We start from the raw sequence: 14,477 nt of genomic DNA, 5'->3' as shown, positions 1-14,477 counted from the left end.
ATGGAATTTGAAACCAGAGAGAGAGAGAGAGAGAGAGAGAGAGAGAGAGAGAGAGAGAGAGAGAGAGAGAGAGAGAGAGGGGTTAGCCAAGGATGAATGATAAGATGAGAAGTCAAAATGCGCTGAAGTGGCCAGTTGGAGAGAGAGAGAGAGAGAGAGAGAGAGAGAGAGAGAGAGAGAGAGAGAGAGAGAGAGAGAGAGAGAGAGAGAGAGAGAGAGAGAGAGAGAGAGAATATCGTGACACTTTATAGATGAACATAAGGGAAGAGTACAGAAAGAGGAAGAGAAGAAGAAGAAGAGGAGCAAGAATAAATGACAGCATTGAAATGACGAGAGATAAAGAAGAATAAAAAAAAATTAATGTACGGGAAGGAAGAGACAATAATGAAAGATAAAGAACAGAACAAAGAAAGGAGAAGAATTCGAGGACAAACTGGAAAGGAGAATAACAAATAAGGAGAGAGAGAATAAAAGTTAAAAAGGAGAAGAAGAAGGAGGAGGAGGAGGAGGAGGAAGAGGACGAGGAGAAAGAGAAGAAATCAAAGAAAATCGACAATATTACTTTTTATGCTTCACTTCTTTAAGTAGTCTTGCAAGAGAGAGAGAGAGAGAGAGAGAGAGAGAGAGAGAGAGAGAGAGAGAGAGAGAATGGAAGGCAGGAGAGTTCAGGCGTGCTAAGTAAACACCAACGTTGTCTTAGAGAGAGAGAGAGAGAGAGAGAGAGAGAGAGAGAGAGAGAGAGAGAGAGAGAGAGAGAGAGAGAGAGAGAGAGAGAGATCTGTGGCTTTTATCTCCATTTTCATCACCTCTTGTGGAAGTCACTTAGTCCCCTCTTGTTTTCATTGCAGAGAGAGAGAGAGAGAGAGAGAGAGAGAGAGAGAGAGAGAGAGAGAGAGAGAGAGAGAGAACGCATGGACGATTAAGTGAAGAGTAAACTAATCTAGATCGGTTATTACATTTTCCTCTCTCTCTCTCTCTCTCTCTCTCTCTCTCTCTCTCTCTCTCTCTCTCTCTCTCTCTCTCTCTCTCTCTCTCTCTCTCTCTCCCCTAGGGGCAAGTTAGGGTATTAATTTTGCGAGGAGGGAAGAATGCCGGAGTACCTGAATGACTGGAGGCGCTGAGAGAGAGAGAGAGAGAGAGAGAGAGAGAGAGAGAGAGAGAGAGAGAGAGAGAGAGAGAGAGAGAGAGAGAGAGAGAGAACCTTCAGGCGGCGGGCGGGAGTTACGGGTGAGGGAAACTAAAAGAAAATGGGAAATGGAAAGAAAACGGAATGACGATGAGGCAGCGAAAGAAGATTAAGGTTTGGGGGAAAGAGAGAGAGAGAGAGAGAGAGAGAGAGAGAGAGAGAGAGAGAGAGAGAGAGAGAGAGAGAGAGAGAGAGAGAGGTTGCATCATTTAATAAATTGGAAGGAGAGAGAGAAAAGTTGAAAATAGATTGATGGAAATGAAAAGAAGGAAAGAAGGAAGGAAGGAAGGAAGGTAAGAGGAGGAGGAGGAGGAAGGAAAAAGAAAATGATGAAAGGAAATGTAGATGGAGGGGAAGAGGAAAGGAATTAAAGTAGGAAAGAAAGGAAATGAAGGAAGAAATAGAGGAATGAAAGAACTTAATGAAAAGAAAGAGAATGGAAGTTAGGAAGAGAGAGAGAGAGAGAGAGAGAGAGAGAGAGAGAGAGAGAGAGAGAGAGAGAGAGAGAGAGAGAGAGAATAGGAGGAAGGAAGATGGGAAAGATAGGAAATTAAAAATAAGAAGGAAGATGAAATAAGGAAGGGAAAAAAGTAGAGAAGAGGGAAAAATCATTGGAAAATCAGGAGGAGGGAAAGAAAAGTGAAGAGAAAAGAAACAAAACAGAAAAGAAAGGAAGGAATATACGGAAGAAAAATAGAAAAAAATGGGAATGGGAAAAAAAGGAAATAAAAGAAGCAGTAAAAATAGATGAGAGAGAGAGAAGAAAGATAGAAAAAGGGAAACAGAGAAAGAGGAAAAGTGAGAAAGAAAGACAGAGAGAGAGAGAGAGAGAGAGAGAGAGGAAAAAGGGGAAAAGTGAGAGAAGGCTGTGACCAGAATAGCAACATAGGCCTACCGTGTGTTTTTTCCCCTCGGAGGCATAAAGTGAGAGAGGGGGAAAAAAGTCTTACGTATGAATTATGCATGGCGGGGAAAAGTTTACGGTTGTTTGTTTGAGATGAAAAGTTGTATGCGTTGTGTAATAAAAACCAGGCCAGAAATTAAAGGGAGAGGAAGAGGAGGAGGAGGAGGAGGGAGGTAAAATTTTAGAGGAAGAGGTAAGTAGGAAGAGGCGCGAAAAATTCAAAGGGGGAAAGGAGCAGGAGGAAAAAAGTTGAAAGGTAAGTAGGAGGAAGAGCAGGAAATAGTGGGAGAAATTAAAGAGAGGTAAAGGTGGAGGAGGAGGAGGAGGAAAAGTATTAATGGGAAAAATAATTGGTAAGAGGAGCAGGAATGATTGAAGATATTAAGGGAAGGGAAAAAAAGGAGGAGGAAAAAAAGTTAAAGAGATTGAAAGGGAATGAGTTAAACTAAGTAGGAAGTGGGGGAAAAATAAGAAGTAAAAGTAAATAACGAAAAGAAAAGCTAACTAGGATGAAGGAAATGAAAAGAAAAGTAAAGCAGGAATTGAGAAGGAAAAGAGAAAAATATACATGAAAGTACCAAATTAATATAAAAATAAACGGAAAACAAACTGATGAAGCAATATTTTCTTAAACTTAAATTCATAACCAAACAAAAAAAAAGATAAAAAAACAATACAATTTAAACACATACAAACAAAAAACAAATAAATAAATAAATAAAAAATCACAATGCAAAGATATCTGATTGAATATTAAGCAAAAAAACAACAAAAACAAAATCTTTCACTCAACATCTACAAACAAAAATAAAATAGCAAAAAAATAAATAAAAAAGAAGAAGAAAATAGAAAAAAAGGGTGTCACTTCATTGATTTATCGACACCAGAAAACGGAGAGCAGAGAGCGAGAGAGGGAGAGAGAAAGAGAAAGAGAGAGGGAGAGGGTGAGAGGGCGACAGACAGGGAGGAGCTGGCTAATGGCAACATGGCGGAGAATCACTGTATTTTCCTCCTGGTTTTCGCTTCACGGCGCAGATAAATATTAAGGGAGAGGAGGAGAGGGAGGAAGAGGATTAGGAGCTGAGGGGAGGAAGGGAGAGGGAAAGAAAAAGGGAAATGAAGAGGATTAGGAGAGAGAGAGAGAGAGTAAGAGTTTGGGGTAAAATGTCTTGTTAGGGATTTTTCGCGTGTGTTCTCAGGGACAGGGAAGGATTTGGGGTATTTTGTAAGGTTTTTTTTTTTCCTCTTTTTTTCCCTAAAAGTCAACATGGTTTTTTATTTTCCTTTTATTTTATTTATTTTTTTTATTTTTTGGATTTTTATTCTTGTGAGTCTTAGGAAGTGTCTTTATTTTGCTATTTTTCCTCTTTTTCTTTTCTTTCTTTTCTTTCCTTTCGTGAGCTTTAGTGATTATCTTTAATTTTTGCCATGTTCTAAGTTTATCCCCCCTTTCTTTTTTTCCCCCTAAAAGGTCAAGACGGCTTTCTCTTTTTTCTCCCTCCTTTTCTTCTTTTTTTCCCCATTTTTGTCTTTACTCTCGTTTTGTAGCTCTTATTGATTCTCTTTATAATTTAGGAGATTCTGAGAAGAGTGTTGAAACCTCCCTCCTGCAAGAGTTCAAATCAGGGCAGGAGGAAATACAGAAACAGATAGAAAATTCCTTAGTGTACAAGTGAAAGGGATGAAAAAAAGAAAACGGGAATTACTGGCTAGCACATGTAACATTCTGCATTTGAATTATCTGTATATACTTATAACTTCTTCATGACTACCATAGCTTCTAAGTCTTACCGTTGCCTCGCTGCACAAGACTTTCTTCTTTCTCTCACCCCTATTCTGTCCATCTCTCTAATGCAAGGGTTAACCAGTATTCTCAATCATTCATCCCTTTCTCTGGTAAACTCTGGAACTCTCTGCCTGCTTCTGTACTTCCACCTTCCTATGACATGGATTCCTTCAAGAGGGAGCTTTCAACACGCTTATCTTTCAATTTCTGACTGCCGCTTTGGACATTGTTCGAGGACCGGCATCTCAGTGGGCCTTTTTATTTATTTTTATTTATTTATTTTTTTTTATTTATTTATTTTTGTCCTTGGCCGGTGTCCCTCTTACGCAAAAAAAAAATATTCCTAACTTCCTCTTCACGACTGCCTTAGCTTCTCAGTCTTATTCAAACGGTGTAGCGCAAGTTAAGAATACAGTACACTCTCAGAAGACACCACGGGCAGGAAAAGACGAGGTGAACTGGCGGAGTGTGGCGTGGCAGTTTGGCCTATTTTATTTTATTTATTTATTTTTTATTTTTATTTATTTTTTTTTTTTTATCGCTCAGTAAAGTCGTGCATAGGAGGTTTTAAAAAATAAGTGAGTAATTCCCACTAGTAGTTACTGGATTAAAGATACTTGCCTCTACTCACTCTTAAAAGATAATTATACATAGTGTCTTTTGTATTAAATAGGGGTGTCTCTTGAATCTTGTAATTATTCATCCTAGGCCTCTCACTGTTAAATCTGTGTGGGATGAGGTATGGTAATCTCTCTCTCTCTCTCTCTCTCTCTCTCTCTCTCTCTCTCTCTCTCTCTCTCTCTCTCTCTCTCTCTCTCTCTCTCTCTCTCTCTCTCTCTCTCTCTCGTTGTCTTATCATTCATGTATGTAATTATAACATTGCGTAAAGAGTGCCGTTTGATTTATTCTCTTACTGCAGTGTGTGTGTGAGAGAGAGAGAGAGAGAGAGAGAGAGAGAGAGAGAGAGAGAGAGAGAGAGAGAGAGAGAGAGAGAGAGTGTCAATTTTTCTCTCTCCTAACTTACAAATGCACTTAAGATACTGTAATGCAAAAAAAAAATGAAAAAAAATAAGAGCTTGAAAAGTTGTAAACCCCACGAAAAAAAATGAGAGAGAGAGAGAGAGAGAGAGAGAGAGAGAGAGAGAGAGAGAGAGAGAGAGAGAGAGAGAGAGAGAGAGAGAGAGAGAGAGAGACTAACAACTTGAATTAACCACAATAACTACAGTAACTACCAAGGGACGCGGAACTACAAACTAATTACAAAAAGTACTACAAGTTTTAAGTATGTAAGGGTTAGGTTAGGGTAAGACAGCCTTTTAACCCTTTCTCTTTGTGTGTGTGTGTGTGTGTGTGTGTGTGTGTGTGTGTGTGTGTAGTGGAGGGAGGGGACTGGGCGTGTGTTTGAGGGCGTGCTGGCGGGGGAAGTCGGGGATGGTGGTGGTGGGGGGGAGGGAGCATTGCGGGCAGGGCTATACCGTTATGCAAAACACTTAATCTTTGCAGTAATTAATTTCAGTAACGAATGCTGTAAATTTAACGTAATGGGTCCAGCAAATTACTCGGTGAAGGAATGCCGCGGCGTGTTGTGTTCACCGAGTCCGCTCAAATAACTTCTTTCACTGGGGGCAGGAGGGGGAGGGTAATGGGGGTGGGGGGCAGAGGATAATGGGGGTTACTACTACTACTACTACTACTACTACTACTACTACTACTACTACTACTACTACTACTACTACTACTACTACTACTGTTGCTACTGCTATTACTGAAGTTGCTACTGGAACAAGAACAACAACAAACTACTACTACTACTACTACTACTACGAGAGAGAGAGAGAGAGAGAGAGAGAGAGAGAGAGAGAGAGAGAGAGAGAGAGAGAGAGAGAGAGAGAGAGAGAGAGAGAGAGAGAGAGAGACATAACATCAAGTACAAATCATATCAAGAGAAGAAGAAACGGGGAAAAAAGGGAGGAAAAAAAGAGCACTAATTCACATGAAGATTAAAAAAAAAGCAAAGATTGATAGGAAGACCAGAGAGAGAGAGAGAGAGAGAGAGAGAGAGAGAGAGAGAGAGAGAGAGAGAGAGAGAGAGAGAGAGAGAGAGAGAGCAATATGATGGTGCTGGGCGGGCAAACACTGCTAATTATTAATGTCTTCAGGAAATCGTTAAGGGCGGCGCCAGGCTAACCTTCTTGGGAGCAGTGATGACCTATGTTTCCCTCCCTTTTTCCCTTCCTCTTTCCCTCCCTCTTTCTTTCCCTCTTTCCCTCCCTTTACTTCTGGTTCATTTCCTTCTGTTTTCCTTTATTTTCCTTCCTTCTCGCTTCCTCTTCTTTCCTTTTCATTCCCTTTCACATTGTTTTCCTTCCTCTTCTTTCCCTTTTCATTTCCTTAGTTTCGTGTTGTTTGCTTTCCTCTTTCCCTTCCTTCACTTCCGGTTCATTTCTCTATTTTTTCCTTCCTTTTCATTCATTTTCCTTTGTTTCCTTGTCATTTCTTTATTTCCACGTGGTTTTCCTTACTCTTTCTCTCCCTTTACTTCTGGTTGTTTCCTTCTATTCCCCTTTCCTTTCCCTTCCTTCTCTCTCCTTCTTTCCCTTCCATTTTCATTCTTTCATTGTGTTCTTTTATTATTTTTTTTAATTAGTTTATCTTTTCCTTTCTCCTTTTTTCTTTGTTTTCCTTTTCCTTTTTTTACTTTTTCTCTTCCTTTTTTTCTCTTCATTTCCTTACTTCCACTTTTTTTATTTCTTATGTTTAGTTTATCTTATTTACCTCTTCGTTTGTCCTTTTTTCCCCTTTTAATTCCCTTCCTTCTCCGTTCTATTTTCTTCCATTCCTTCAGTTTCTTTTTCTATTCATTTTTTTTTATTTCTTTCCTTTCCCTTCTCATTTTTTAATTGAATTATTTTCCTTTCTGCTCTTTTTTTTACCCCGCTTCCCTTTCATTCTCTCCTTTTTCCCATCCCTTTCCTCTTCTCATTTCTTTTTCTTTCCATTTCTTTCCTCAGTTTCATCTCTACTCTTCCTCCTCCTTTTCCTTCCCCTTTTTTTTTCCTCTCTTTTTTATCCCTCTATACTGGTCCCTTTTCGCCTTTGTTCCTCGTCCTCCTCCTCCTCCTCCTCCTCCTCCTCCTCCTCCTCCTCCTCCTCCTCCTCCTCCTCCTCCTCCTTTTCGAAACAGACACTCCTGCTTAACAAACCTGCTCGACTTTGCTAACTGTTTTCACCACCTATAATGAGACAAATGCAGTAATTATAGTTTGCCTGGATTTCCAAAAAAGCGTTTGACAAAGTTCCCTATAGGCGTCTACTAAGTAAATGAAAGCCACCTGGTATAGACGGCAAATTCTCAGATGGCTGGAAGACTGGCTCGCTCGGAGAAAGCACCGCGCCGTTATAAATGTGAAATCTTTAAACTGGTGTGAAGTTTCGGGCGGTGTACCACAGGGATCCGTGCTCGGCCCTGTTCTTTTCCTTATCTGTGTTGACGATATCGATGAGCGCGTCACCTGTAAGTTATCTTGGTTCGCTGATGACACTAAAATAATGAATCAAGCAGTTACAACAGATGACAAAAGGAAATTACAATCCGACCTCGACCGCTTTGTCACTTGGTCAGACAGGTGGCAGGTGAGTTTCAATGTTGATAAATGTAAAGCGTTGCACATAGGTAGTAATGATGATCGTGTAAGTTACTGAGTGAACGGGTCCGAGCTTGACAAGGTTAATGAAGAGAAAGACTTAGGTGTAGCGGTTATCTCAGACCTCAAATCTAGTAAACACTGCTCGGAAATAGTTAAAACAGCAAATAAATTGGTTGTGTTTATAGGCAGGACCTTTCAATTCAAGTCAGAAAGTGTAATTCTCACTCTTGTTTAATGCGCTTGTCCGACCCTCATCTTGAATGCTGCGTCAGTTCTGGTCACACTACTACAGGAAAGATAGACAAGCTGGAGAGAGTACAAAGAAGACTTCACATGAGGAGCGTTTAAGGAAGCTCAACTTGTTCAGTCTGGAGAAGCGAAGGATGCGAGGGGGACTTAATAGAAATATTTAAGATGTTTAGCGGCCTTGATAATGTAAACATAAACAACAATCTAATCTTGATACAACCACCACCACTCGTAATAACGGTCAAAAGGTAACAGGTGAACGTTTCCGATCAGATGAAGCCAAACACTACTTCTTTAATAGAGTTGTAAATGTTTGGAACTCTCTCCCAGCACGTGTAGTAGACAGTAACACGATAGAAACTTTTAAACACAGGTTAGACAAGCACCGCGCATCAACCCCTCAAATAATTTACATCGCTCCTGCATAAATCGTTTTTTTTTTTTTTTTTTTTTTTATTTATTATTATTTTTTTCCGAGTTACATAGAGCAACATCTTTCTCTTTCAACCTTTCTTATCACATTCTTTGACTCTTTCTCCCTCTGTGCTTTCTTGTTTTCCTTCTCTGAATCTTGCTGTCCTTTTGTCTTTAACTCGTAGAATCTGTAGTGGTACCAGACAGCCTCGTTAGGCCCAGTGCGGCTGTTGCTGTCTGTTCTTTCCTTTGTATTCCTTTGTATTCCTTATTCCCCCTCCTCCTTTTCTCCCTCTTCTATTTCTCGTCCCTCTTTTCTCCCCTCTTCCTTCTCTAAGTACTTCCTGCACCTCCCTCTTCCTTCCCCTCTCTCCACCTCATTGCTCTTCCCTCCTCTTCCTCCTCCTCCTCCTCCTCTTCTTCTTGTACCTCACCATAACGTGCTTCATTCTCCTCCTCCTCCTCCTCCTTCTCCTCCTCCTCCTCCTCCTCCTCCACCCATCAAACAGACAAACAAACACGCTGCGCCCCTCACAAATTTCTCCCCTCTGTTCTCCTCCCCCCACATTCTTCCCTCCCCCTCCTTCCTAACTTCCACCGCAGCTATCAACACACACACACACACACACACACACACACACACACACACACACACACACACACACACACACACACACACACACACACACACACGTTGAATTATTGAGGCTGAGTAGATAAACAAATCATTGTTCTTATTTTTATTATCATTTTTATTATTATTATTATTATTATTATTATTATTATTATTATTATTATTATTATTATTATCATCATCATTTTTTTCAGTTTCATTTTTTATTTGGTCTAAAACTTTATTGGCCTTCTGTTTGTGTTTTATTTGTTTATTTATTTTATTGTGTTTGTCTTGGCGATGATATTGAAAGAGGAGGAGGAAGAGGAGGAGGGGGAGGAGGAGCAGGAGAAGAAGGAGGAGGAGGAGGAGGAGGAGGATTTTGAGGTCACGACGAGGCCTAACATCCAATGAATTGCTATCTAGCGTTGTGTGTAGGAAGATATTACTCCTCCTCCTCCTCCTCCTCCTCCTCCTCCTCCTCCTCCTTCACGCTTCCCTTCCCCATAGCCATAAAGGACAACACTACATAATCCCAAAGCCCCTCTCTCTCTCTCTCTCTCTCTCTCTCTCTCTCTCTCTCTCTCTCTCTCTCTCTCTCTCTCTCTCTCTCTCTCTCTCTCTCTCTCTCTCTCTCTCTCTCTGTCAGTCCATTTCACTATTTTTTTTACTTGTTTCTTTACGTTTTTTTTTTTTTCTTTTTACTTTTTCTCTTCCTCCATCTTCCCTTCTCGTCTTTTCTTCTATTTTATTTTCTTCTATTCCTTCGTCTGTCACTTACATTCCTTCACTCTCTTCTTCTTCTTCTTCCTTTTTTTTTTTGGTTTTCTTTTTTTCTTTTTATTGTCTTCGCCTTTTATTCTTTTCTTTCTGTTTCTTCGCTTCGCTTCTTCTCACCCTCTTTGGTTCCCTTCTTCCTTTCTTCCTTTCTTTCTTTCTTTCTTTCTTTCTTTCTTTTCTTATCATTTCTTGCTTCCTGTTCTTGTTAGGTATTTGATTTTTTCTTTTCTCGTTTCCTTTCTTTCCTTGTTTTCTTCTTTTCCTTCTTTTCTTTTTTTCTCTCCTTTGTATTTCATGAACTTTGTTTGTTGTCCTTCTGTTCCTCCATCTTTCTTTCTTTTTTTATTTCTCACGGTTATTACTTATTATTTATTTATCTGTTTGTTTTTCATTATTTATTTACCATTTTCGTAATTCCTTCTTTTATTCCTTCTTGTTATGTACTTTTGTTTATTTACTTATTATCTACGCCTTCATCGTTTTCCTGCTGCTGCTGCTGCTGCTGTTGTTGTTGTTGTTGTTGTTGTTGTTGTTGTTGTTGTTGTTGTTGTTGTTGTTGTTGTACTACTACTACTACTACTACTACTACTACTACTACTACTACTACTACTACTACTACTACTGTTGCTATCCTCTCTCTCTTTCTCTCTCTCTCTCTCTCTCTCTCTCTCTCTCTCTCTCTCTCTCTCTCTCTCTCTCTCTCTCTCAAACTTCAGATATTAACTCGCCAAAATTATCCCAAACTTGAATATTAATCTCTATTGGATGAACACGGTTAAAGAATGTTAGTGTAGGAAAGTTGGGCAGCGTAGTACTAGCTCTCTCTCTCTCTCTCTCTCTCTCTCTCTCTCTCTCTCTCTCTCTCTCTCTCTCTCTCTCTCTCTCTCTCTCTCTCTCTCTCTCTCTCTCTCTCTCTCGTGTTTATTCCTTTTTCTTTTTTTTCTTCTCATTTTTTTCTTTCTTGTTCTTCTTTTGCGTTCCGATTCTCTCTTTTCGGTTTTTCCTCTTCTTTCTTTGATTTTTTCGTTTTTTTTTCATTGTTTTTAATCGTGCATACTCTTTTCTTCTTCTTCTTCTTCTTCTTCTTCTTCTTCTTCTTCTTCTTCTTCTTCTTCTTCTTCTTCTTCTTCTTCTTCTTCTTCTTCTTCTTCTTCTTCTTCTTCTTCTTCTTCTTCTTCTTCTTCTTCTTCTTCTTCTTCTTCTTCTTCTTCTTCTTCCTCCTCCTCCTCCTCCTCCTCCTCCTCCTCCTCCTCCTCCTCCTCCTCCTCAAATAAACAACAAACAGCCAAGTAAGGACCTCAGGATCTGTTGCTGTTTGTCTTCCTTTGTATTCCTTTTCCTCCTCCTCCTCCTCCTTCTCCTCCTATCATCATCATCATCATCATCATCACTACTACTACTACTACTACTACTACTACTATAACCACTACTATTTTGCTATTTGTTGTTGTTGTTGTTGCTGCTGTTCTTGCTGTTACGTAATTTTCCTTCAATAATATTTTTTTTTTTTTCACCAACTATTCTTCTTCATATCACTAAAGCTGCCATTCACACTATTTGTTTGTTTTTTTATTTCCCTGTAACACTGCAATGGTCATTTCCTTTCATTACCACCACCATTAAAAACCATTACCTCCACTTAACCTTATTTTTCATCGTCCCTGTCTGCTAATATTATGCCCATCAAAAAAAATAAATAAATAAGATAAATAAATAAATAAATAAATAAAGTAAAAAAAGCAAAAAAGCGCTACACTGGAGTTCTTAATTGAGATCCTTGCTTAATTAGTCCAGTCTGATGATGTGGCTTTAATACAATAAAAAGGGATATTAATCAGAAGGCCGCTAAGCAAGCACTCCTCACTCGCTGGCTGGCCCCGCTCCATGATTACCGTGAGCCAGGTGAGGTTAGGCCAGGTTAGGTGGACAAGGGAATGTAATGCTTGGTTTTGTTTTAGTGCTTCTCTCTCTCTCTCTCTCTCTCTCTCTCTCTCTCTCTCTCTCTCTCTCTCTCTCTCTCTCTCTCTCTCTCTCTCTCTCTCTCTCTCTCTCTCTCTCTCTCTCTCTCTCTCTCTCTCTCTCTCTCTCTCTCTCTGTGTGTGTTGGGATTCTTGGTTCTCAGTTGTGAGTGTTTGTAATTTCAACGTTTTTTTTTTTTTTTTTATCGTATTTTACTTTTTTCTTTATATTTATCTATTTTTTTATTTATGTATTTTTTTTCATTTGTGATTTTTCTAGCTTTTTTTTATTCTGTTTTCTTTTCAATGTGCTTTTTTTCTTCATATATATATATATATATATATATATATATATATATATATATATATATATATATATATATATATATATATATATATATATATTTTTTTTTTTTTATTTATTTTTTTCTTTTATTTCTTTGTGTGTGTTTTTTTCTTTTTTCTTCCTTTTCTTTGTTTCCTTTTTTTTATTTTATTATTATTATTATTATTATTATTATTATTATTTTACTTTTCTTCATTCGTGGCTTGGTTTGAATACGTTTTCTTTCTGTGTTTCTTTTTTTTATTTCACGATTTCTGCTCTTTTATTTTCCCCTTTACTTTTGTATACACAGTTTCCCTTTTTTATTTATTTTATTTTATTTTATGTATTTTTTATTTATTTATTTATTTATTTTCATTTATTTTATTTTATTTTATTTATTTATTTATTATTATTATTATTATTATTATTATTATTATTATTATTATTATTATTATTATTATTATTATTTCATTTTATTTTATTTTATTATTTTTTTTATTTATTTGTTCATTCATTTATTTATTTATTATTTTTTTTGGGGGGAGGGGGACGGCGATCAATTTCCTGGTCATTTTTTACGTGGTTTCCTTTTAAGCTGTCCAGTACAAAAACTGTTCACGGACTTAGCTTTTTTTTTTTTTTTTTTTTTTTTTTTACTCGTGGCTTTATTTTACGCTCTTTCCTTCCTCATTCATTCGCAATTTCAACGTTTTTCTTTTCCTTTTTTTCTTTTTTTCCCAATAAGTGGTTTAATTTTTATCTCACTTCCGTTCTTAATTTTTCACGGTTTCACTGGTTTTTTTTTTTTTTTTGTTTTTATCTTTATTATTTTTCGCCGTTATATATTTGCGATTTCATTTACTTACCTTATACTTTCTTTTTTTCTTTTAAATATTCTTTATTTCAACAGTTTTCTTCATTTTTTGTCTCTAAGCAGCTTTTTGTTCTAATTTCCCCTTATCCCTTATTTCCTACATTCAACTTTTAAATCCTTAGTAAGTGTTTTTTTCTTTCTTCCTCCCATTTATCTTATTACTTTCTCTATCCACGTTTTAAATCATTAGCAACTTTTTTCCTTCTTTACTTTTCCCTAATTTCCTTCGTTACTCGTGATATGAACGGCCTGTTTCCTCCTTTTATTCGGGTATTTTCATCGTAATTGTTTCTAATCACAAAGGCTGATGAACGTCGTCTAATACACAGATCCTTGAATATATATTCCTCACCCCACTCCCGTTTTCTTTAATACTCGCCAAATCTTTCTCCTTTTCGCAGTGCCGTTTTCTGTTGCGTGCAGGAAGTTGTCTCGATTCATTTCAAGCGGTTCAGATTCTCTCTCTCTCTCTCTCTCTCTCTCTCTCTCTCTCTCTCTCTCTCTCTCTCTCTCTCTCTCTCTCTCTCATTCAGACTCGCTTTTTTTCTTGTTATTTCTCGCTTTTTTTTCCAAATTCCATTTTCCTTAACTTTCATCCTGTTTTCTTTCTTTTCATCGTATTAATAATCATCTCTCTCTCTCTCTCTCTCTCTCTCTCTCTCTCTCTCTCTCTCTCTCTCTCTCTCTCTCTCTCTCTCTCTCTCTCTCTCTCTCTCTCGACGATTAGCGAATGCGTGGCTATTTAAATGCAGTTTGATCTGTATTTATTACGCAGTTTAGATCATTAGAGAGAGAGAGAGAGAGAGAGAGAGAGAGAGAGAGAGAGAGAGAGAGAGAGAGACGGGGAAAGAAAAAGAAACGAGAATATTCATAACAGAAAGATGGTGTGTGTGTGTGTGTGTGTGTGTGTGTGTGTGTGTGTGTGTGTGTGTGTGTGTGTGTGTGTGTGTGTGTGTGATAATGGTGGGTTAAGAGATGGAAGTAAGATGAAGTTTTGGTTAATGGGGTAGAACCGATTTAAGAGAGAGACTTAATAGTACCCGGGGTGAAGGAGGAGAGGAGGAGGAAGAGGAAGAGGAGGAGGAGGAGGAGGAGATCAAAAGAAGGTGATTTAGGAGTAAGAAATGTCTTTACCGCCTTGATCATTAAATTTACGAGATGGGAAAGAGAGCGTAACTTCTGATTTTTCTTCCATTATAATCATCATCATCATCATCATTATCGTCATCATCATTATCATTATCATTGTCATGTTTATTATCGCCAGCATTAGTGTCATCATCATTTTCACCGTTATATTACTGCCATCATCATCACCGTCATCATTACTGTCATCATCATCATCATCATCATCATCATCATCATCATCATCATCATCATCATCATCACCAGTCATTAAAAATAAATAAATGAATAAATATAAAAGATACGATCATTTACATTTACTCTCTCTCTCTCTCTCTCTCTCTCTCTCTCTCTCTCTCTCTCTCTCTCTCTCTCTCTCTCTCTCTCTCTCTCTCTCTCTCTCTCTCTCTCTCTGGGGTTATAAAGAGGAAAAGAAAATTGTTAGTCAAATACTGAACGAAGGGGGAAACTTATGAAAAAGAAGGAAATGTGAAAATTTTCTTAATGTAAGGAAAATGAAATTAGAGAAATACTGAAAGAGAGAGAGAGAGAGAGAGAGAGAGAGAGAGAGAGAGAGAGAGAGAGAGAGAGAGAGAGAGAGAGGGAGGGAGGG

The sequence above is a fragment of the Scylla paramamosain genome, chromosome 8 (assembly GCF_035594125.1).
Source record: "Scylla paramamosain isolate STU-SP2022 chromosome 8, ASM3559412v1, whole genome shotgun sequence".
NCBI classification, from domain to species: Eukaryota; Metazoa; Arthropoda; class Malacostraca; order Decapoda; family Portunidae; genus Scylla; species Scylla paramamosain.
This window is presented reverse-complemented; position numbering follows the sequence as displayed.